This window comes from Pseudopipra pipra, chromosome 4 (assembly GCF_036250125.1).
Source record: "Pseudopipra pipra isolate bDixPip1 chromosome 4, bDixPip1.hap1, whole genome shotgun sequence".
Classification (NCBI taxonomy): Eukaryota; Metazoa; Chordata; class Aves; order Passeriformes; family Pipridae; genus Pseudopipra; species Pseudopipra pipra.
This window is the reverse complement of record NC_087552.1, coordinates 39,803,043-39,828,003: the sequence shown is the minus strand read 5'-3', so window position 1 is coordinate 39,828,003 and position 24,961 is coordinate 39,803,043.

The window sequence follows — 24,961 nt, the reverse complement described above, 5'->3', positions numbered from 1 at the left end:
TGCCTGTGTTTGTTTTACACTAAATCCAAACTGACTGACAGAGTTAATCTTGGCTTATGTGTATGTATATACATTAATGAAGAAATAAACTATACCCTAGGTATATTTCAGTTGGCAAATAACAATTTTCACCTAAACATAGTGAAGCTTCTGTGGAGGTCCCTGGGTTGTTCAAAAGCTTTCAATATTTTTGCAGCTGCCACTACTTCTTTCTACCCACATAAAGAAATTTCCCATGTCAAGGGATTTCAGTTTTGGCACAAGAAAAGAGACTCTGAATTAATTTCTATAGTTGGGCTCTTTCTTCCTCCGTACAAAGGTCATAAATCTATAAATTTTAAGGTACAACGTAATATCAAAATTCTAAAATCCTTAATAAAACAGAATGCACAAGTTTTAATTGACATACCCTGTGGTGAGTTGACCCTAGGGAGCAGATGAACCCCCATTCAGTTGTTTGCTTACTCCCTCCTAGCGGGATGGGGGAGAGAGCTGGAAGAACGAAAGTGAGAAAAGCTCATGGGTGAAAATAAAGGCAGTTTAGGAAGTGAAGAAAACCCAAACCAACCAAACCAACCAACTCAAAAAAACAAGTGATGCAAAGGCTTTCACTCACCACCTCCCACCAGCAGACCAATGCCTAACCAGTCTCATGGCAAAAGCTACCTCGGAAAAACTAACCACTGCCAATTTTATTGCTGAGAATGTTGTTACATAGCATAGAATAGCTCTTTGATCAGTCCAGGTCAGCTGTCCCCATCTTCACTCTCAACCTACTCTTGGTGGGAACAGAGTGAGGAGAAGAAGAGAAGGCCTTGACACTCTGCATGTGAACAAGTGATAGCAAAAAATATCGGTGATAACAACACTGTTTTGGTTACAAATCTAAAGCGTAGCACCATATGGGCTGCAGGAAGAAAATTCCATCCCATGAGTTCCAGGACAGATAAAAAGGATGAATAAAAGGTGTGTTTAACCATAACAAGAAATAATTAAGTATGAGCTTAGAAAATACACTTGGCAGTGTTTGTCTTAATATTCATAGAATACAGGGCTGGAAGGAGACCTCCAACATTGTTTGAAACTAAGTTACAAGTTCCTTCAAAAACTATTTCACTATTGATACATGCACAAGAATAAGGTTCAGTATACAGTCATTTAAGAAAAACAGCCCTTCTAAAGTTAACATATTTAGTAGGCTCATCTCAGGCCTTTTCTAAAGGCCAGCCTGGGAACTATCATTTGGGTTTTGTTAATAGGAAAATCAGTTAAAATGGCAGCTAAAACTGTGATGCAAATGAATCAAGTCCTAACATAAAGCTACTCCAGTGGAATGTTTAATCTAAATCAACCATAGGATTAGTTTATTTTGTTTCAAATGACATTTGTATACATCATCAAAGGAACTGCTTATAATGTACAATCATTTTTATTTTAATATTTTGATGCCTATAAAAAGTAAGTGACTGACAGCAGGAAAAGAGGATACAATACAAACCTCCTGACCCACCAGTGACCTCTATCATGAGTTACAACTACTACCTTCTGCAGATGTGAGAAAGAGTTTATTCTTCAAGTTCCTTCACCCTAAAGCAGTGCTGAAATGCAGATGCAGAACGAAAAGGGAAAACACGAGTGACTGTACTACAGGCACTGAAGTCTGAAAGCCCCTGAGCCAGCTGAAACCAGCCACAATCTCATTCTGTTACAATCTAAACCGTACTTCAACTTAAACCAAGTTTGGGGAAAGAATCTTGCATCTGTCAAAGCAAGTGAAGTATAGTTATATCACAGTCAATAAAATTTAAAATTATGTTTTCTTGGAAAAAAAGGAATTTGTCAATATAACTCACATTTTTCAGAACAAAAGATCTTGAAAGTAAATTGTTTTTGGCTACCAATGTCCTTAACATTACAAGCAACCATTTCTGATCAACAATGTGTCAGGTTTCTTCCTGCTTCCTAAATATAACAGAGAACATGTGCAAGCACAGCTGGCTCCTGACAGAAAAACTGAGCAGGTTCTACATCAAACTGAGAAGGTAGACAGCATCTGGAAGGACACGCTAATCAAGCCAAGCTAACAAAAAGGGCTAAAATACATGCCGTTCCTGAACATATCAGTGCTTTCAGCACAACCAGAAAATAGTTATGCAGAAATTTCAAAACCATGACAGCTACAAAACCACTACAATATACTTTCTTTTTTCTTAGAGTTGAAAATCTTTAGAATGAAAATAACTTTGTATCAGCCTTGAAAGCTCTAAGTAATGAATACAGAACTGCATAATATCTAGCTGCTGCTGCTCTTCTTTATGTGGACCTGCTATTTTCCTCCATGAGAAGGTTTTGAATTAGATAAATTTGATACACCTGCACACATCAAAGAAAACTGGAAAATTCACTTACCAGCAAGGCTGACCTCTGAAACACACACTGGAACAAACTTAAACATATTTCCCACCAAGCTTCTAAAAATACAGAACTGTAACAATTAAAATACTGAGCCATAGGTGCAAACAGGCCTCCTATCCCAGGTCAACACAAAAGCTTTAACTACTCTTAAGCTTTTTCTGCCCTTTAGCTATTGCAGCTATCTCTAGGGCCTCAAACACAGCTCAGAGATACCAACAATATTAAGTTATATAACTCTTTCTGCTAAACAGCTTCAGTTTGTCTCCTAGCACAGAGTGTAACCTACAGGAAATGGGAGTGAGGCTTCACCAAGGCCGATAGCAGGACCCCAGTATTTCATCATTACATCTTTTTTTTGTTCCAGATGTCAGGCATGAGAATGTCATTCATTGCTTTCCTGTACATTTTCCCCAACAATAATCAAGAAATGAATGAAGAAAAACTTTTTACTTTATTCAATCTTTTCCTACGAATTTTTAAAGCACACATTTAGAGAATTAAGTTGTACCATTCCTGTTTAGCATCTCCCTTCTCTATTCCCTTCTTACTGAAAAGGAGGAAGAAAACATCTCAGCCTCATTTCTTTACATTGGCTTTCTTCTGTGATTCTCTCTCACCTAGATTTACTTAACAATGCAAGGCCTGATTATTTTGCATTTCTCTATATAGGTGATTGGTTATGTAGCTTCATTGTTGATCATGTCAGTCCTATCCAGTTTGCACCACATTTTTTGCCTTTTTTAGAGAAAAAAATCACCCTGTTGTTAAATATGGAAAAAAAAAAAAAGGGGGGGGAACATAAATACATATTCTGAACACATATCTTTGCGAAAGGATTTTGGAATACCATTACTGTAACATAACTGATGTAGTAGGCTTTTATTTCATGCCTTTATAGATCTAGTATTTTGACACTTGCACCTAGTGCCATCCCATTCAAACTCTTAATTATACAAATTATAACTTTCATGTAGTTATCAGGGTCGATGTAGAGCAGGAGTCACATAAATAAATGGTCTTATAGAGCTAGCTGTTGAAAGAGATCAGGTATGTGAGTGGTTCCTCAGTAGGCACACACTTACAGAAAGAGGTTATTATCAGAACAGGAACAGCATCTTTGAAGCGCAATAGTTGATAATTTTCACCTAACAATAGTTCTTCTACCCCCAGCATGTCTTGGCTGGCATCTAAGAGAAAAAATGAAAATATTTTTTAACAGCAGGATATCCCAGTGCAAGATGGTAATACAGAACACACTTGCTCTGAACACATCCAGTGCCAGAAAGTGAAAAGTCTTTCAAAGGCTTGGAAAAACCACAGTAGGATTATTTTTAAAATGAGGAAATAAACTGTTCTGTTTTTCTATAGAAATGATGCTGTAATTTTGTTTAGTTTTTCACTTTTTTCTCTGACACTGTTACTGACAAGTAACCCCACAATACTGTTCCCATTCTCCTGAATAAAAGTAAGTAAAAAAAAAAAATTAGAAGGCTTTTATGAAAAAAAAGTGTGGGAGGGAAGGGGTAGAGGGCAGAAGACAGATATCTTTATTGAGCAAAAGTTGAGAAGCAGTCCATGCTAGCTTACATCCAGCTGCTCTAAATTTGAATTACGTGTCACTCACAGCACTGATTTATTAGGACTAAATTTGTTGCAAGGAACTATTGAAGACTGTATTTTCCACTTCAAATACATCCCCAAACATTTACAAGAACACACAGTTTATACAAATGTTTATTCATCCACTTTTTTCAACATGCCATAATAAAAGTGCTCTATTGTCTTTTCCAGAGTAATAACATTTTCTGTTAAACTTGCAAAAGCAGACAGCTTCAGACTGTAGCCTAAAATCTTGTTATTACAAAAATGTTGTTTAAGAAAAACCAGTCATAGTATAGCAGATGCGATATATAAGCATCTTTTTAAAAAAAATACTGGAAGTAAAATGTTGGTTTTATTGCAGTACCTCTAACTCTGGTTCATCAGGATACCTTTGGCAATAGTTTGTCCATGTCTTACTTTACCCTCCTACAAAACCTATGGATGAAAAAGCCATCTACTTTCAAACAAAGTAATAATCCAAATACTTCAGCAGTAAAACACCTACGTGATGCACACACACTAGAGTTTTGGTACAGGACACAACACACTCAAAATGTTTTTCTCTTCTTGTCTGCATTGCTTATTTTCTAAACCTACTGACTGGCCTATAGAGCTTGTATATCCTTACTGTACATGGAAAACATTACTAATAAGTGTAAAGCATGTTATTTTAAAGTGTGCCTTATTGCCCAAGCGAAAGAGACTGTGAGATGGAACCCATAGGCTTATGTATAGAGCTTTTATCAGTCACACAGCAAAGCACTTCTGCCAGTGAAAAAAGTGATCCCTCTTGAATGCCTGCCCCTTTCTAGCCCCTCTCTTTCCACAGCAGAGGGGAGTTATAAGACACCATTCCACCACTTCCAGCAACGGAAGAGCTTTTGAAGACAGAACTACTGACGTCATTGAACCAGGCCGCACAGCTAGTCTCTGGAAAAAAGAAAACAACATTCTTATTCTGTAAACTGGACAACATTTATTTCTAAGAACAAAGCACACCCATTGTGAGAGAAAGAAAGGGGTTGCTTTCACAGTCAAAACTCACCCAGCTGCACCTGCAAGCTTTCCTTACTGCAGCACAAACTTTGCCCTACACTTTCTTAAGGACTGCCTAGAAGCCAAAAGCTGAATCCTTGTGCATGAGGAAGAGCAATGCTGTCATTACTCCTAGTATTTTTTTTTTTTTTAAATGAACAACACTGATGTAAAGAATCCTGGGTGCTGTTGCTATCCCAACTTGTTTTGGTTCCAGTCAGGTAAAAAACCCCTGCCAACAGAAAATAATGATCCTGACTAAAGTGAGTTAATTAAAAATAATTATGAAAGCACTACTGCAGCAAAGAGGTTGAGTACAACACAGGCATGTCCCAGTGTGCTTACACTGTAGCCATGCTTCCTCCAGCATGTAGCCAAATCCTGTATTTTGCCTTACAGTGTCTGCCTTACAACCATCTGAAGTTGATTTCAATCACTGTGGTCTCTGCAGCCACAAAGGTACAATGATATAAAGGGTTAAAAACTCTGCCTAGAGAAGAGAATAACTTTAAAAATTCAAGCTAGAAATAAGAAAAAAAAGATAAATCATGCCAGATGTTGTAAACATCCATGTAAAAGTATCTGGGGCTCCATGTTCAAGAAGCAAGTAGATTCATAAATTATTTCTGCACAGTATAAGCTGTAATAAAATTCCATTCTTTCCTGGCAGAATCCTTAAGGAAAGAAATAATGCAGCTACCACCTGCCCTCTAGAAATATAGCAGGATCATGCAAGTCCGAGCTCTCCTACACCAGCAAAGATTATCCAAGTGAAACGCATGTCACATGTTCTAGATCAACATAAACAAAGACAGCTGACAGGATACATTTGAAGTCTGGATAGCATGAAGTTTATACCTGCACTTGAGCCTGGTTAATACTTTTTGCTGCAGCTGCTTTGTAGAATGATGCATTTCAAAGACAGCATTTTAAGAATTTTAAGAAAAGGTTAGGCTCACTGGTCCTCCCCATGGGTGGTCCTCTTCCTCTTCAGACTGGCACACAGAACTAACATTCAGTAGGTTGTGTAATTTCATTCTCCCACCTCTCCCCCTCCCTGAACTTTTTTCTTTTTTTCCTTCTCCCCTTCCTTTTCCCTCCATTCTCTCCTGTCCCCAAATCAGCTGTATCCGGCTATAAACATGAATTCTCACAAACAGTGTACATTGCTCAGTGTATTTTGTAAGCTCTCTGTGTTCTTACTGGCTGCTATTCTCAATGCTGGCCAAATAGCTTAATTTAAGAATTACAACAGCTGCATTTGTATACTGAAGGATTTGCTAAAAAGATAAAGCAGGAGGCCGAATCCTGGGCTCGCTGATGTCACTGAATAATTTCACTGATACTAAAAAGGGTTGGTACAAAATTTCCTTCAAGATCACAGAGATCATGATTTGACCATTTGCTTTAGTTATGTGCTGATATTTTCTTCAAACAAATGATGGGAAAAGGAAAATAATTGATGCTGGCATTCCAAATATTTGCTCTGGGTGCCTGCCTGAGAGTGAATTCCATCTTTGGTGTGCCTTAATTTCTACGAAAAACTGCATTTTATTATTTCTTCATTCTCAAATCGACGTCTTTAATAGATAGGAAATTGCATGAATATCTCCCTACACTGGCCTTTTCAATTTACAAGAATAGTATTTACAATTCAAAAGAATAGCAGGAAATGTCTAATAGACTTAGCACTTGGTCTCTAGGAAACGAGAAATACCATGCTAATCACTGAAGGCTGCACCTTAACTATATTAAAACTGTTTAAGCAAGCATGAGAAAGTGTACTTTTCTGTGGACAGCAGTATTCTGAACAGACAAACTACAGATACTAAAAGAAAAAAAATTAATCTTATCAAACATATGGACAAATTATATTCTTCTGTTGCAGATTTAGAAAGGACCAGTAAGCTTTATTTGTACAAAAACTTTTAAAATTGTCCTAGACATCTTGATGATATTTATGATTTTTTCTTTAAAGTTTTCCAAATCAAATACGTAGTTTACAGTTTTAAATTTAAAATTCAGTCCTGTAAAAGTTAGTAACATGAACCTTATGAGTTGTAAGTATTCAGAGAAATTGCATTCCACTATTGTTCATTCATTTATTTTTTTAAAAAGCAGTAAATTTGATTTGCATGATGAAAATTCTGAAAATGATTTTAAAAATTCTGAAACAAACCAAGATTTCTTTTAAAAAAGGTTTTAATAACAAGTATATAAGTTTACAAGTAATATAGCAAAGAAAGTTAAACTTCGGCCCCACAAATCCAAATGAAAACTAAACTCATAATTAGATGCTGTCATTTTCATGTACTTTTAAAAAACTACCATGTATTTGACCAACTCAGTCCTGAAAATGTACCTCTGCGGTTTAATTTTCTTCTGCTTGCCCTTAATGGCACATAAATGACAGCAGTAGCCTTCCCCAGACGTAACAAATTAGTATAAATAGAAAATATAATCCTCAGTCTGAACGAGAAATGAAAACATTCTTTATTTACCTGCTTTCACAAAAAAAAAATAAAGTAGATTTTTATTCAAGACACAAAAATTCACTGTTGAACAGGTGCATTGAGAAGACCCATCTAACAACACACGCATGCCATCTTTACAGGGCCAGGCTATTTGATCAGCAACTTTCCAGCTAAAATTATGGACAGAATTGGAAAATAATGCAAAATTACACTGTTATAAAAGTAAAACATTTTACACTACAGATAACAGAAGGGACAACTACAATCATCATTATTTCTACTGAAAGTTTTCCAGAAAATAATTCCAAAGCATAGACAATGCAATTGATAATCATATCGTGGGCACTGATAACACAGGTATCATCAGTATATTTGATGATTCTACAGACTAAAACTACATCTTTCATCCTGCACAGATTTACAGCCATATGAAGTAAAGTATGAGGCAGAAGAGTACTTCGGAGTACTTTCACAAGAATCTGATGATGTTGATATGCTTGCATACTCTCTTTAAGTCTCTAAAAGTGAAACACAGAGCACATTGTTTCCTTTATCTGTCTCTGTGTGACACTATCAGAAGTTTCAAGCTTCCACATAGACTTCCTTTAAAATGCACTAGGTATGCAGGGGGGTAAAGCTGATGCAATTAGCAGTTTCATGTAACAGTCCCTGCATAAGGGTGGCAGTTCTGCCCCTTAGTAACCATCTCACCTTGCTCTGATTGCAAGTCACTGTTAAGGCCACCTTAAAGATTTCTAGCAACTTGACCTACTTCTTTGACATAAGCGCAAAAGATTTTAAAAATTTTTGCTGGTTAAATTTTTGTTTGTCTTTGACATTGCTGTATCAGCCTCCGTCCCTCATGACGAGCCACTATGGCTCCCCAGTATAACTAACCATAGCAACCTGTGGGAACAGCAAAGAGAGAATTGACTTCTAATATGAGCACATGGGACTGATGCTGGCCACAAATTAGCTAAACAAGTGGAAGAACTGTCTTACACACAGTTTACACGACAAGTCATCTTCTGTCTTTTCAGAGGTGACAAAGTGGCAGGTGTCATATGGAAAGAGATTAAGACAGACTGTGGGATAGACCTAGTCACCATAGTAATTAATTGCTAAACCCAACCTGAGTTTAAAATTCACAATATTTACACCAACACAGACAAGAAACCGAATCTTAGGGTAACAAAACAATTTTCATTTCAGCCTGATTTCAAGAGCCTGACGTGCTTCAAGGGAGTTTGTATCCATCATAATAAAAACTTAATGATTTAGAACATAGCAGTCCAAACTAGACAGCTCAATCAGTAAGGGTATTGTTCATTAACCGCTACTACTGTAATTTGAGCTTAAACAGCAAATTTCAGTTTTCATTTCAGGAAAATCAGCCCAAATACAAACAAGCTTCAACCACAAAATTTTGTAAAAGGAAAATTCCTGAATTTGGGATCAGGTGCTATCAACTGAGCTGTAAGCATTACTAGACTTTGTAAAATTCTGCTAGCTGCGAAGTATCATATGCCTTCTGGAAAAAAATTCAAGTCACACTAGACCATAAATGTAATAGCCTAAGTCATGCCATTTCTCATTTTGACTCTTGGTAGAAAACCATATTTTACCCATGGTCTTGTGATTATTTAATTACAAAGAGAAATGTCTGAGCAGTAACTTGTAACAAAAATATGTTTCTGGGTTTTTTTATCTTGATTATCATTTGCAATGAGTGTTTGAAGCTAATACAACTTCAGCTAAATTCATTATATTTCTTTATAAGATTGAAGTAACAAGCAACACTACTATTCTGTTCTTATACACAATTTTTCACCGAGGGATCTCAAAATACTTAAAAAAAAGGAAGGAAATGTCATTAACCCATTTTACAGGTAGATAAATTTCAGAGATTTAAGTTTTTCTCTATTTCACATCCTCCTATGCAAGGAGAAACAATGGACACTATATATAGCGGCAGCTCCCAAACTGTGATCTTGAGAATTCAGTAATTCCCACAACCATATATAAGAGTGCTTTTAGGGTGCCATTTCAAAAGTGTGTATTGATCCAGAAGTTCTAAGATTTGATAGTTGTTAACTGGGCCCCAAAATCTTGCAAGACAGTGACCATGTATACATGTTCCTATGTACCGTAAAGTGTCAAAACATAGAAAACGAGATATTTGATTCCAGTACTTTAATATTTAAGGCCTACCCATTAAGAAATGTTACCCAATTCAAATTGGAGCTAAAATGAAGTTTTTCTGCCTGTGTATTTCTTATCTCAAAGTGTCTTCCTTTTAAACACTAACATCAAAATTCAAAGTCATAAAAATTAACGACAAGAAGTATTCCAATGTAATTGAATACACTGGTTTTATTTTAACTGAAATTTTGATTTAAAAGTGGGTGTGAATTGAAAATTGTCTTTTAAATTGAAATTTTCAAAGAAGAAATTTATCTTTTTTTTTTTTAAAGAGAAATTTATAATTTATTTGAGGAGGGAAATAGAACTAACTATCCTAGATTTTTGCATTGAGTGGGAAGGAGATTAATTTTGTTAGTAAATATCTTTAGAATTCTCTAATACTCAGCAACACTGAGTATTTCCATTTTCTGATGATCCACTCTTGGTATTCATGATCCTAAAGTGCTTTCGTATTCATATTTCTGTGCTTTCATATTCACAACATCCAGCCCCAAAGTCTAGTATGCATTATTAGCTGTCTCAGGTTGTATGAAGATCAGTAGATTTAGTAATAATTTCAGTATATAACTATGTATACAAACCCAAACTTCATTCAAGTTCCCAAACTATCCTAAATGTAGGACTAGAAGACTAACTTTAGAAATCTTAGAAAATGAAAAAAAAAAAGGGAAAAAAAGTATCTTCAGTTAGTAGTCTTTTTTCCCCACCTCCATCCATTCATTTGTTATGCTACATAAACACAGCAGCAAATTGTATCAACTCTGAATTCTGGCCACTTTTTTTGTCTTTACTCATGAGAACAAATCACTGATAGTTATGTCATATTTGTGCAACAAGTTTCATATCTAAAAGCTCAGTGCTGTTTTGTCAAGGGAAATATTTGTACACCCAACCATCTCCTAAACATTTCCTGGCAGTAGCTGGGCATGTTACCTCCAGAGTTTGAGGCCACCTCAGGAAACGTAGTGGAATTAAATGTTTCCACATTAAGATTTTCAAAACTCTGTAATACACATCTTTCTAAGGAAAAAAGGAGCTTAAACATCCTGCTACACAGTTACCCCCTCTGTGTGCAACTAACTATGCTGAAGCACTGAAATTATTTACCTGCACCAATCCACTAAAATCCACGTAACAGGAATGCAGTCAGGAGTAGAAAGTGGAAGAGCTTAATACTGCTTCTGAAAACCCTCAGATGAGCAATGTAACTTTAAAGATTCCTGGTAGCAGTTTTAGACTGTGTCAAGTCTGAAATAATGAAACCTGTTGTCCCTCATCATCATGGCAATTAAATTTTTAATTATACAGATTTATTGTTGATACAAACACTGAATAACAAACAAGAAAACTAGCTTTTAATGTTTTCTGTTTAATTGTAAACTTTTGAATATTTAATTAATAAATATAACAGATAAATTTGATTTATTATGAAATACAGCCTTTTGAAATGAAGCTCAAGAGTTACTAGAGAGATGAGTGAATTCAGCCACATAATTTAACAAAAAAATAGCTTCAATGTTTGATCCCTAGCTACAACTGGGGAAAAAAAAATTATCACAGGAAACATATGAAGGAAACAAGTAATCACGCAAGTACTAGCCCGTTTTCTGTTCATCAGTGTAAATTTTAAATGTTAATACTTTGTTCAAGGGCTCTCTATAGAGACAGAACCGGGGCCAGAGGAAAGACAATTTTTGCTTTGTGCAAATCTTTTATATAATCTTTGCAGGATGAAAAGGTCTTCAGGGGTACCCTCATCACTGAAACACAGTCTGCCTTAGAATTCAAAAGAGAAAATGAAGAACAGAAAAAAATCTATTTTCTAACACTCTGAGAAAAGCTTTGGACCATGAAAAAGATGCTGTACGACTTACATTACTATTACTTCTATAACCCTAGTTTGCATTTTAAAACTAAACTTTGGCTGTTATAGCAGAAGACCTTTCATTATTTCAAATATGCATGCTGTCACTACAGTCTCTTCTGCTATTTATGTAATAAATAGCAGATAATATCCTAAGTCTATTCCAAGCAAATTTAGCAACCAGAAATTTCTTGTTTAAAAATAGTGTAAAATTGGGTGCCATACGAGAACATTGCCAGTAGAAAGCTTAGGATTTTATTTTCCAAACTGTTTGTTGTAGATCATTGTTTGTGTATTTTTTTGCTTGTTTTACCTGCTACCAGTATGAAGAATATACAAATAGATTAAAAATACTTCAGAGGTAAAAAAATACATTGAAGATTCAGGTCCAAAGGGTCGGAGATGACGATGAGGCACAATTCTGGTCTCCCAATTGGGAATGCTAAGACTTTAAAACCATGGGGGAAATAAACTTGGGGGAAGATGGGACCTTATTTCATATTACCTAAGCAATTGGTTAAAGATTACAGAACAAGAGGACTTTTGGTTTTAGCTTTTATATGAAAAGCAAAGCAGTCTCGGTTGTATTTGCAACACTAATTAACAATTTTCTCATATCTGGAATAACTTAAGGGATGCTTAAACTGAACAGAAGAATTAAATTAAAATATTATCCTCTGTATACAAACATTCCAGCAGCTTTTAAACTGTTTGTAACCATTAATATTTCATTAAATAGTCTTTAAGGGACAACTAAGTATCTAGTTCATTATGCCAGCAGTGAGTAGTAATTTCTCCTATTTATCTCAGCTTTGTTACCACAATTTAATCAATATTGTATGTCTCATGATTTATTGTTTACTGTGAAAATTGATTTTTTCATATACAGGCATATCTAACTCCTTGAGGCATCTTTTGTCAATTTACTGGCAAAACTAAATATGTTTAATTGAAAAAAAAACCCAAACCTTTCTGACGTTGCCAATTTGTTTGTAGCAGGACAAATGTCTTTCAGTGGTTATTTTCTTATTTAGAGATCTGTTCGTAAAATGAAAAAAACCCACAGCATGTACCAAAAAATACACAAAGCCTTACTTCATTTCAGATCTTGTGTAACTTTTTAAATCCTGAGGTATAATATGCATCTATTATTTGACAAGCAAAGGCAATTTTAATTTAGTAACCTCAAAGCTTTTTGGTAGTCTCTGACAAGCAAGACAAGCTGTTGTAAGACATCAATAGAACTTATATGCCCTATGTGCGAAAACTGCATTTCCAAGCACCAGTTAAACGCTGCCCAGTTTATATTATCATAGCTTATATTATCATATGCACAGGCAGTGAAAGAGGCCTCATCTAGCCCTTTTGAAATTATTTTCTGTTCAGTTTTGCTAAAATGTGATGTTAGTATTATTATTCTCTTAACTGTACCTTCTCATTGTTTGCCTTCTTTCTACTACTGCTGGTAGTTGTCCCCTCTCTGCAAGCAGATCCAACTTCCATGTTTTTCTTACAAAACCTGATTCATCAGTTTCCTACCCCTCCCATTGCCTCCAGTTCTCTAACAGTTTAAAAAGTTATTTGGGCATGGGACCACTGTCCTATAGTGATCACAAGACTATGTACCTCTGTTTTTCAGTTAGTTAGGTTTTCAGGAACCATAGAATAGGTTCGGGGCGGGGGGACGTATAGAAATATAAAACTCTAGGGCAGGCATGGGGAAAAAAGATCTTGAAGCCACCCTTAGCTTCCCTGCTGAAGAAGTGAAGACAGCTGTTTAGGCGGAGATTAACATAACTGAGCTGCTGGGTCCTGGCCACTGGAAATTTGTATGCATGTGTATACTGGTCTGCCTCAGCTGTCATGAAGCTCTTTGAAAACAAACTAATGAACCATTAAAACTTCCATTGAGGTAAATAATTATCCTCCTTCTTTCACAGATGAGTAAATAAAGATAGTAAATAAATAGCTGGTTTGAAACCACAGAGAGAAACCAGTAGTTCCAGAAACAGAGTACCAGTTTCCACGTTTATATATTCCCTTTAAAGAGATTATTTTCCTCTCCACTTCTTGGTTCAGATTACTGCTTCCAGCTACTACATTTAGCTCAGATTCACAGAAAAACCTCACAAGGGAATAGAATATATATAATAGAATGTATATATTGTACACTATAATACAGCAAAGAGATCCCTGAACTGGATTCAGAACAAGCAGCAGAACAAGCACATCAACACAAAGTAATTTATTAGTAGAGGGAAGACTCAAAAAATTGTTGCTGCAGAGGTCAGTTTTTAGGCTATGACAACATCATTCATCTCATTTACAGCACAAGCATCTTCCCACTACGCAGTAAGTAGCTTCATTAAGAGTTTGACACATAGCTCTATAATGAAATTCCAGCCCAAGTTATTTACGCTGTAACAGTACATTGCCTGATAGACCACTTTCATGCTACTTAATGACATCCACATGAACCAAACGCTCAGCACAGGCTGAGATAATCAACTACTGATTATCTTTCTGAAAGGAGAGCCATGGTGAGGAGCACAGAAGAGCCTCTAAGTGAGCTGCTGTAACAACAGGCTGAGTTTACACTCTGGACTACTGTGGAGGAACCAAAACTTTAGTACTACTTCTGTAGAGATAAAACAGAGAGATTTGTATTCCAGGTTAAGGAAGAGCAGCACAAAAGGAGGTAGCACATAAGTGATGCATTTGAGAAAAAGTAACTTTATCTTTGAGAAAGAACAACTCTCAGAAGCAAGTCATGACCAAGAAGAAAGAAAAATAATTTGATTACTTAAACATTTTATCAGTAAAATATGACCAATCAAAAAAAAACTTGATGGAGCCACAAGAGACTGCTTGATAAGGATAGCTACACAATATCACATTATCTTTAAATATAAAAACTGGGTCACACTTGAGGGCACTGCACTTAAGCAAAAAGGCTAACTTTCTGCCTCCCACTCTTACTTCGTTTATGTAATAAAGAATTAAGAAAAACAATAGTCATACTTACCTTCCACATTCCACGTCCCTTTCATAATGAAAATTTGATACGAAAAAAGGAAAGATGGGAATATATTTATATCCCTCTTTGGGGGCTGTTGTACAACCTTTACAAAACTTCACTAATCCATTGAATTGAGTTTAGGTGTTTGATTAGAGATCTTGGCGTACAGGACTACCTGTCAGGGGCAGGCAGGTCAAGAAAGAGACATATCTTAATAATTAAAGCAAAGGCAAAAAAACCCCAAAAGAATACTGATATGCAGAAATGAAAAGTTCACAGAAGTCAGCCATAGAACTACTTTCTCAAAAATTATCTTGTTTAAGCGACCCACTGCACCACCTAATAAATATCATGATATGTTTATATATTTAGATAATATTTCTCTGTGAATTTGCATACATTGCCTTTCATATTTCGCTTCATCTGTGCATGGTTTGAGATTATGTTTTATTAAATTGCTCACTCTAATACATCTCAAGATCTTGAAAAGATTTTCAGTAGACAACCACTTAAAATTTCTGGTAACTTGGTAACATTAATATACTCATTAAAAAAAAGGCTTGGTATGTTTTTTACTATAAAAATAAGTCAGAACACATACACATTTAGAAACAGCTCCTCCAGATGACAGTTTAAAGAGTTGCCAGATGTAGTTAAGGAGCACTAATAAATTAACATGAAAATGACTGTATATGGCCCATTATGTTTTCTGTTTAGTGGATTAACAGACAACTTTAGCCTATTAGTGTTCTCTGTACCATATACACATCAAATCAGGACTAAAAATACAATTTCTGTAATTTTTACTTCAGCTCCCAGATAACCAAGACTCCTTTAACATGACAGCTACAAGTATTCATGAGAACATAAGTCTTCTAAGGGGTCATGTAACAGAAGCCATATGCAGAGACACATACCAGCAGCAGATAAAAATCTTACTACACTGAACTCAATTTCCCCAAGATATGGTTCTGTTCAATTTTCCAACACAGCAGAATCACTATTCATGTTTCTCACATGGTAAAATCATGTATGTGACTTAGTTTGATCCCAGGTATAGTCACAAAAAGGAGCATTGGGGGTACTCCTGTGGGGCTGTACACACTTGCTAGGAAAAAGACATTTACAGAAAAACTTGGAGGGAGATGGAGTTGTTTGGAAAACATCACTCATGGCAAATGTGTAAAGTGCATAAAAATTAAACCATAAAATATTCATCACCTTCTGTGGCTTATCACATTGCTATCCATATTCTTCTTTTGGTCACTGTGTTCCTGCTTTAGTGCTAGTTTTCACAACATTGTTACACTGAATTTCATACTCTAAAGACTTACGCCTCTGTAGTATTAAAACTTATCAGTATTTTGTCGTATTAAAGCTTTTGAAGTATTACACATATTCTGCTAAGCACTTCAATAAGACAGCCCCAAAAAATGCCAGAGAAAGAAGTCAGCTTTTGGCAGAATTCAGCTCTTGTAAGTCTTGAAAGAAAGGGCAGTCTCTGAAGACAATGGATTGGGCAAGCAATTTTTAGCATGCCATTAAACCAAAAAAAGGTTAAGATCAAAAGTGCAAACAGATTGGGTTGTCTCTCTGAAAACAATACTTTGCATGTCATAGCATTACTTCAATATAATTTTGACCCGGCTAGAACATTACTTTGAGTTTTCTTTAGCAGACCTTCTTTGAAAGGTGGGAATTTCTAAAACACAGACTTCGGTTGTGAGTCATTACTATTGTTTCCTTTAAATTTTCTCACCAGCTCATCCTGCATCACTTCCCTTTTTCTCATGAATGAACAACAGCAATGGAAACATATCCATTGGTGAGAAAGACTGAGAAAACTATTGTGACAGATTTTCAAATGTCCTGACAACAAAAAGTTAACATTTAATTCTAGTTGCGGGCTTTCAGGATTGTAGGCAGGAATTAAAAAATTTGTTTCCTCATTTAATATGAACTTATTTAAACTTTGTAGCCATGCAATTCCTTAAGAGCAAATAAAATGCATCTGTCTTGTGCAATTTTGTTTTATGGTCCATTACAGTAAAAAGCAAAGGGAATGTGATTTTAATCTTAAAATAATATGTCATTTCTGTAAAGGCAATGCATCATCAAGGCTTCATTTCCCCATAGCATCTCTGTATTTCAGCATAAGAGAAAAAAAAAAAGAAAAAGTCCTTACATACCAAAAAATCTTACCTCCTTTCAAGATTAATGGGCACTAGTCTGTACGTACATTAAGAGGTCACTCGACCCCATCTGTTGTGCAATAACCAGGCACACTGGGATAAGTGAAGGAGACTGGAAAAGTTAGTTTCCCCTTTATAATTCATTGCAGGCAATCTTTGTGTTGTGGGCCCTTCGCTTGCTATGCCTGTGGAACTCCCTTTGATACCAGTGGAATTTCTGAGAACGACATGTGTGTGGTACTGTCACATCAGGCTCTGCCAAGTGCTGCTTTCCTGCAACATGTTCCCTCAGTTATTGGGCCTTTCCTAATATTGGGACTGGAGGTTAAAAAACAAACGTCCATCAAGCAAATGATAAAACCTCTCATGAAAATGAGGGGAATAGTCTAGTTTCACTAAACATGTGCAAGCTTTAACAAGTTGTAGCCTAGACTAAGTGTTACCCAGCTACAAAGGAGGACAGCAGAAGGCGAGCACTTTCCAGCTGCCATTTCATGAAGGAGTGCCATAATACAAATTCTGACTAATAGATACCTAGTGTGATTTCTGTTTCACCCTTAGGTACTGATAGTCGTCAAAAACAAATATTGTCAACACCTCTCTCCTTTCAAGACTATAAATATATGGTTTTTGGGGAATAGCCTTGTGACATGATTGTCTAGCTTCTTGTTTGCTGCACTTTCATCCATGAAAACTGCTTCAAAAAACTGCTTTCTCTCAATATTAAAAATTTGCTTGTACAATTGCACAACAGCCTCCCTCTGCCCCATGCCATGTGTAACATTGCCATCTAGTGACACACTGCTAGCATGTTTTCTGCTGATAAACTATTCTCAATCATTTTTTCCCTAATGAAATCTAGCTCAGTGTATTAGCTTAGTGTTAATAAAAGATTATTCAAACCATTAATGTAGTTCAAATAATAAAATTTTATTATTGGATTGATTTCAGAATATTTCTCACTGTGTGTTTGCATTTCCATGACTAGCTCTTCAGAAATCTGGTTGGTACCTTCAAATACTGCTAATAGGAAAGACCTTTATATTAGTAGGAGGTGGAAGTTAGTATTTTCTCTTTCAGAAAGAGATCATGCAGGACTATTTACATAATTGCAAACCTTGTTGTTAGTTCTCTGAATAGTCATATACATTTTTGACATTTAAAATTGAACCTTCTGCTGACATGTCTTACATGCCATTCCCTTATCAATACCAGGTACTTTCAAAACAATAAACATAAGAACTGAGGGTCTAAGTTAAGCCAGACTTAAGCCAAAAATGAATGGGCTTATGCTGAAGATCAGAAACCTACACCCACTGTTGGGTTACAGTCTTCTCTCAAGCAGAAATTCATCCCAGCAGGTCAGGTGAACAAGGGTGCCACAGCCTCACCTCAAAGTGTCACTGCAAACCTCCTAGAACAGGACTGAGCAACAGAAGCTACTCCAGCACCATTTTGCTGAAGCAATAAAAGCTCTATAGAGACACAATCAAACCCCAAACTGATGATAACCTTGGCATGGTTCCTCCCTTCAGCTTTACAAACCCTGTGGTGTGCCCCCCAGCCCTCCCAGCCGTGGAGAGATTGCCTCTGGCACTGCCTCTCACCACTCTCACTCTTAGTTTATAGCTAAAAAGCCAAAAGAGGAGCCAAAAAGAGGACATTTCCAAACGACCTGTGATAGTTTACACAAAGAATTGGTTGACAGGGTTAACATTACCTGCCTCTTACTGTATTAAACAATCCAAACAATCTTTGAAATATTGCTACTCTCCAGAAGTTATTTTGCACATGTTGGCAGGGTGGAATGCCCTGAGTTGTTTTAGGCTTTGGACCTAATCACTGAAGGCAACCATTTAATTGGACTTCTTGCAGCTCAGAGATGAATGAATGAGGTCCAAATGAAAGAAATGGAAACCTAACCACTGGCAAGAAAGTAGTGCTGACCAGCACAAGCTGGTAAGTGCAGTGATAAGCAGATTCTAACTGATTCTCTATGCCTGACAAAAGCAGTAATTATATGCTATTCATTCACAGAAAAACTGTTGGATCAGTAAGCTCTTTAAACTTTCTTGGTGCAACAGAGGGACCAACTCTTGACCCAGAACATGAAAGGGAGAAGAAATGTGTGAGATTTTCTTCTAAGTCTCTTTCCTTTACACAAAGTCAGCCTCTTTCATATCTTATCTGGGCACTTTCAATTTGGGGCACTTTCAAAGTGGTTTATGAACACTATTGATTCCTATTTATACAGATCTAGTCTTTGTCTTTCCATTTTGTTTTTGATCAAAAATGCTTTTCCGGTGCTTGTGCATGAGAGAAAACCCCACAACATTCTGGAACACCACAAAAAAAGCTCAGTAGATGTAGTCTTCCTTTTTTTCTTTCACAAATATATGTATATATATATATAATATTTTCTTATGGCAGTTATTTTGGTCCTTTTTATTTATTTATTGGCTAAAGTTGGGAAGGAAGAGGATAAAAACAGTTGTTGTTTCTAATACAGTGGGAACTGCTAAGGAAGCAGTTCTCATTTCATGCTCAGTCTTTTCTGTTTTTTTTTAACCAAGGCTGCTGACTTGTCTCTTGTCTCCTTGGAAAGCAGCTGTTCCCACTTAGCAGGAGTAGATGCTCAGAACACAGACGTTTACCTTAAAGAACGGGTCAACGCGGTTATCTGTATAAAAATACCACCCCACTTCAAAGGACAGCTATTCCTGCTCCACTGTCCAAATATTTACAAAAAATATTTTTATTTTGTTTCCTACAGGAAACATTTAACAGGCAGTTAATAAATGCACTGAAAATTGCCTTAAATGTATTCACTACAAAAGTGGAGCTTCAGAAGGAAGATGATGTTGCCCAGTCTTGTCATTCCCTACAGCAACTCTACCCATACTATTACAAGTTGAAAAATTTTATTTATGTTCTCAATAAATTAGGTTTCTAAGCGTTTGTGAGACAACCAACTCCTATGTATTTTAAAACCCTGTATGATAGTTTTGTCATCTGCAGCTTCGTGTTTGGCCCATGAAAGACCTTTAGAGGAGCCAAGAATAATATCCTAGAGTCTCGAGTCTGTCACAGACTTTAACTGTAAGGATTCTCTCATTTGCAACAGAAGACTGGTCAAGTCCCAGGGATAAACTAAACAGCACTATCTTAAATGTCACCAGACATTTGCTGTATAGAGAAGACAAATGCTAGGATGTAATTTGTGCACACATATACATAACTAATTTTTTTACCATATTATATATGGCATTCATAAATATGTCAAATATTAAAAAAAAAAAAAAAGATTATGTCACAGTAGGATTAAGCCCATGACTGTCTAATTCAAAATATCCTGAAAAGTCGCTCTTTAAATTAAAATCTAACAAGTCTAATAGTTAACAAGCTGCTATAACAATAGCATTATACATTTAAATTTAAAATCAAAGCTTCTTATATATCCTACTGTGAAAATGGACACTTTTCAAGCTCAGTTCTTTTGTGAAGTGAATGCCTGACATCTGCTGGTAAATACACAAACCGCATATTGTTGAAATAAACTGTCTTTAATTTTTAGACTAAGATGCTTTAGAATATATAATTTATTCAGATAAATTAAAAGTAGATTATATAGATAAAAAATTAAAATTATTACAATCATGATGTAATGACGTTTCAAAACCGAACTGCAACAATATTGCTTTTACTTGTTAGATTCAAGACACTGAGTGTCTTAAAATTTCCTACAACGTTTTCCTGCAGGAGTAGTTAAATGCGGTACTCAAAAAAGCAATTTTTCCCCAACATGATGTTTGTGCACATTTTTTTAAATAAACTAACAGAAGCAATTCTATTGCTATTGCCCCATCATTTTGTTTAGATTGAACATTTTTCAGACAGCCATTTCTACACTATTCTGTAATATTTCAAGCATGCTAACAGAAAACATAATTCCTAGTTGAAACAACAGGAATGCCCTTTAAAATACTGACTTACATAAGTCCCATCTGTGACAAAGGGTACACAATGTGTTTTTATTTAAGAAAGACTTCTTCAGAGCCAGGAAAGACACGAGAGAAAACAAAGGATATTGCTCCAGAAAAAGCTGCAAAAGGAACTGCCCCAGAACTGATAAACTGAAGGCTTTCAGTTTGTCACCCTTCCATGTGTTGCACTGTTCTTTTTCAAAAATCTGAGGAACTTTGAGTATGAATTGAGTTTTACAATATCCAAGTAGCTGCGATTTCACAATACAACTGTGTAACACCATGTCTTGGTAAAACACAAGCCAGAAAATAACTCTGTGCATGAAAGGGTGAGCATATCAGTATTAAAATAATCTTGCTGGATCACAACTAGAAAACAGGAAGGAAGGAATATACATAGGAAAATGGGAAACTCTAAAATATTTTATGAATTCTTTAATATAGAGGTAGCAAAAAAAATGCTTTCTTGGACAAAGTTTAGAGGGGAAAAATGCTTAAAACTTCAGAAGTTAGAGACCTTTACTGGAAGCCTATGTGGATATCAAATACCAGAACTCCTTCTTCAGCCACAGAAACTGATCCTTCACTCCAAACAAAAAAAAAATTTGACAAGACTTTCTCTTGCAAAAAACCAGTAAAAGCTATTGCTTCCATCCATTCTTGTTTTCTCATTTTCCCTCTGTACCAACAAAAACAAATATAATTAAAATCTGGTAGAATATCTCTTGAATGCCTATATCATAACATGTAATTCTGGTGTGCAATGTAAAAACTATAGTTTGCTACAATACCACCAAAAAGAGAGCTAAAAGAATTACTGTGAATCTAATGGAAAAAAGGATATCAGTTTTCTTAATGTAAAATATCTGAAATTTTCTTTGTCAGAAGGAAAACAATAAAAAAAATAGTGAGAGAGAGAAAAAAAAGACAACAATAAATTAAAATTAGAGCAGGCAAAAAAAATTCACTTGTTGGCTCCAGGAAAACAAGTCATTTACACCTCCCATAGCTCCTCAGGAGCAAGTGTGAACTGGTGTTGCACCCAGTAGAACTAGTCACAGTGCTTAATGCTGGTTCCCTGACACATAAGCAGCACTGAAATAAAATTGCTGGCGTTTCCTGGTGCTGACCAGTTCTTGAAGGACTATACTGAACTGTAGATACACACATATACCACACATATTTACTGGGTCTTCCTGAAAGTAATGTATGTCTGTTATATATGTCTACATAACAGGCTGTTATGTAGAATGCAAATGGAAGTTCCCAATTTGTTTTCTTTAATATTAAAAATTAGGAATTTTATAGTAGATGAAAAAATTCTCTTCCTGGAGTAGGGAGACCATTAAAAAAGAAACATGATTAATGAACTCATGACATTACTATTATGCCAAGTATCCAGGAAAAAACCAGACACCTTATCTGAAGACATCCACTGGCTTTGATGAATATTGATGGCTTCCTACATGAGATTATATGACTTTGAGGAGTGGCCTACTGTCCATTCTGAGGAAATCAGCATCTGCTTTTCAAATTTCTGATCAAGAACTTATAAAAATGGGAGACAAGGAAAAATAAGTCACCAAGTCAAAGACTGTACCTATATGCTCTTATATCACAAAAAGATATTATATCAATATCTTTTTGGAAGATTTAAATAATTGCAAAGACAAATCCCATCCATTTAAAGAAAATGAAAAATGTTAAATCTGAAAACCCTTTTACCCTAAAGACTGCAGGCACAGTATAGCTTAACATTATTCTGAAATAGAATGCTAGAGAGTTGCTTTGCCAGTGTCTCTACTTAATTGTTATGTTTTTGTAAACAATAAAAAAGCAAGAAAGCATTGCAAATCATCTTGTTGAGATGGAAAAAACCATTAAAACCCACAATATATATCTTCTATCTGTGTCAAAGATGTTACTTTGAATTCAAAAGCTAAGTGCCAGCATACTCTTGAAGCAGCACAAAATTCTGCTTTTAGACTTTCCAAACGATTATGAGACACACTTCACTTTCTTGCAACATTTTTACATCCTGTCATGGAGCTGTTCTCCAAATATAGAATTATTATAACCTTTATCACACAGTCAAAGGTTTAAGCTACTGTCTAGATATGAGAATATATTTTTCCTTTTCTTTTTTTCCCCCTTCTCTATTTGACAGAAATATGGCTACTCTAGATACCAAAGCATCAAAGAATCATTGACTACTCTCTGCTTTTTCTAAGATGCAGCACTACTTCACTTGGAGCTGTTCAGAATTTTTATTCCATCCATCTTCTTGAATTTCTAGGAATTATAAGCAATGCAGTTCTTAAATCCAAGAGTGAAAATCCACATCTATAAGAAGTATAAAATATTTATTGACCTTATTAATGTGAATTTCTCCCTGTACAATACCACTGTTTTCAGAGACTTATGACAAATTGCATGTAACATATTCTCCAACCACTTCCAGCTTGAAAGGAAAAATTTCCCTTTTAATATAACTATTGGCAAAAAGCACTTGAACATCATTAAAAAGCAGTATCTGTAAGACTTCCTACTCAGCCCAGGACTATTACAGCATCAATTTGTTCAGTTGAAATACAGTTTCAGATCTATACTTAACCTTATGCAGATACAATTGCTCATGTTCTAATACTGCATGGATTTAAGCAATATGATACCTACAGGGAACAAGACTGAATTAAATACAAGAAGCTTGCATTAACTGTGAAGAATATAAATATTACATAATCTTACTGATTGTTAAATCAACATTTTACCATTAAGAATCACAAAGACTATAAAAACAGCCACAGTCCTCTTTAAGTTCTTCATTTAATCAGTTGTTCAATACCTTACTACTTAGATTTCTAATAAAGATTAACTAGATTGTGTGATGGGAAATTTGAAGTAAATATTCAATTACAAGGACTACATAAACGAATTACATTCTGCTTTTTGCATGTACACAATTAAAAGATAACTAAATAGCAATAAATCCAAGAATATAAGTGATCATCCCTTCATCTATTCTTCTCTCCTAGTTACCCCAAAACAAAAAATAAAAATACTTTGGTTAGAGATTTAGTTTAACTTTTCTTAGTGTCTAGAGCTATTGCTACCAGCTCAGTGCCCCTAAGACTGCATTTGGCAAATAACACCTTGTCCCTAAACCATACTATGGTGTAAGAGTAGTGTATAGCAGGAGAGCCAGGAAATAGTAAAAAAAAAAAAAAAAAAAAACCCAAACCACTCCATCTCTAAATCATGAAGTCCAACCCACCTTCTAGTCCGATATTGAAAAACTTAAGCTACTAGCTGTGTATAATCTTTTGGATTGTTTTACACCCATCTTCAAGTATTTTCCCCTTTATGGATCTATCCTCCACAGCTCATTAATAGCACAGAAGACAGTGTCAAAGGCTTTACTTCAATCAAAATATCTTGATACAGTGTTCACTGTTTCTACGAATGCTCCTTTGACTAATTCTTCAAAGCTGTTTTACTCTTAAATGCCTTTGGAAAGGCAAGTGCTAAGGAGATATTCCTTTTAGGAATAACATTTGACAATACAGAGAGGTGACAGTGAGGCCAAGTTCACTGTTCATGTGGATCAAAGCTTGTGAAATGAGACAGTCCTTACAGTGAGCTCAGATAATATATCTGATGAGACAGATATAAAGTAAAATAAAAGTAGACAGACATAGATAAAAGAAAACAAAATTAAAACAAAAAAACCAACCAAACAAACACCCCTCCCCAAATCCTAGAAATACTTAGCAGCCACAGACAATTTCAACACTGTTGCTTGCCAATCACAGAATATTCTGAGTTAGAAGGGACCTACAAGGTTCATCAAGTTAAGCTAGTTTTACCTCAATCTTCAATTACTACTTTAGACAAAAGAGAGTTCTTTTTCTGCCTCTCATAACTACACCTACAAACATTCTTACAGGCAAGTGTTTTTTACACTTAAACCAAAAAATCATTTCTGAACTGGTTCTCCATAGCCACTCCCAACACTCTTTTTCTCATCATAGCTCCTACCACCACACTCTCAAACCTCACCTGTGTACCAAATCCAATCCATTTCCCTCCGCACGAGCACTCAAAACCATAAGAGCCTCTTGGAAAACAAAAACCGAGCCTTGCTAAAGCAAGAAGAAACACCAAGAAAGGAG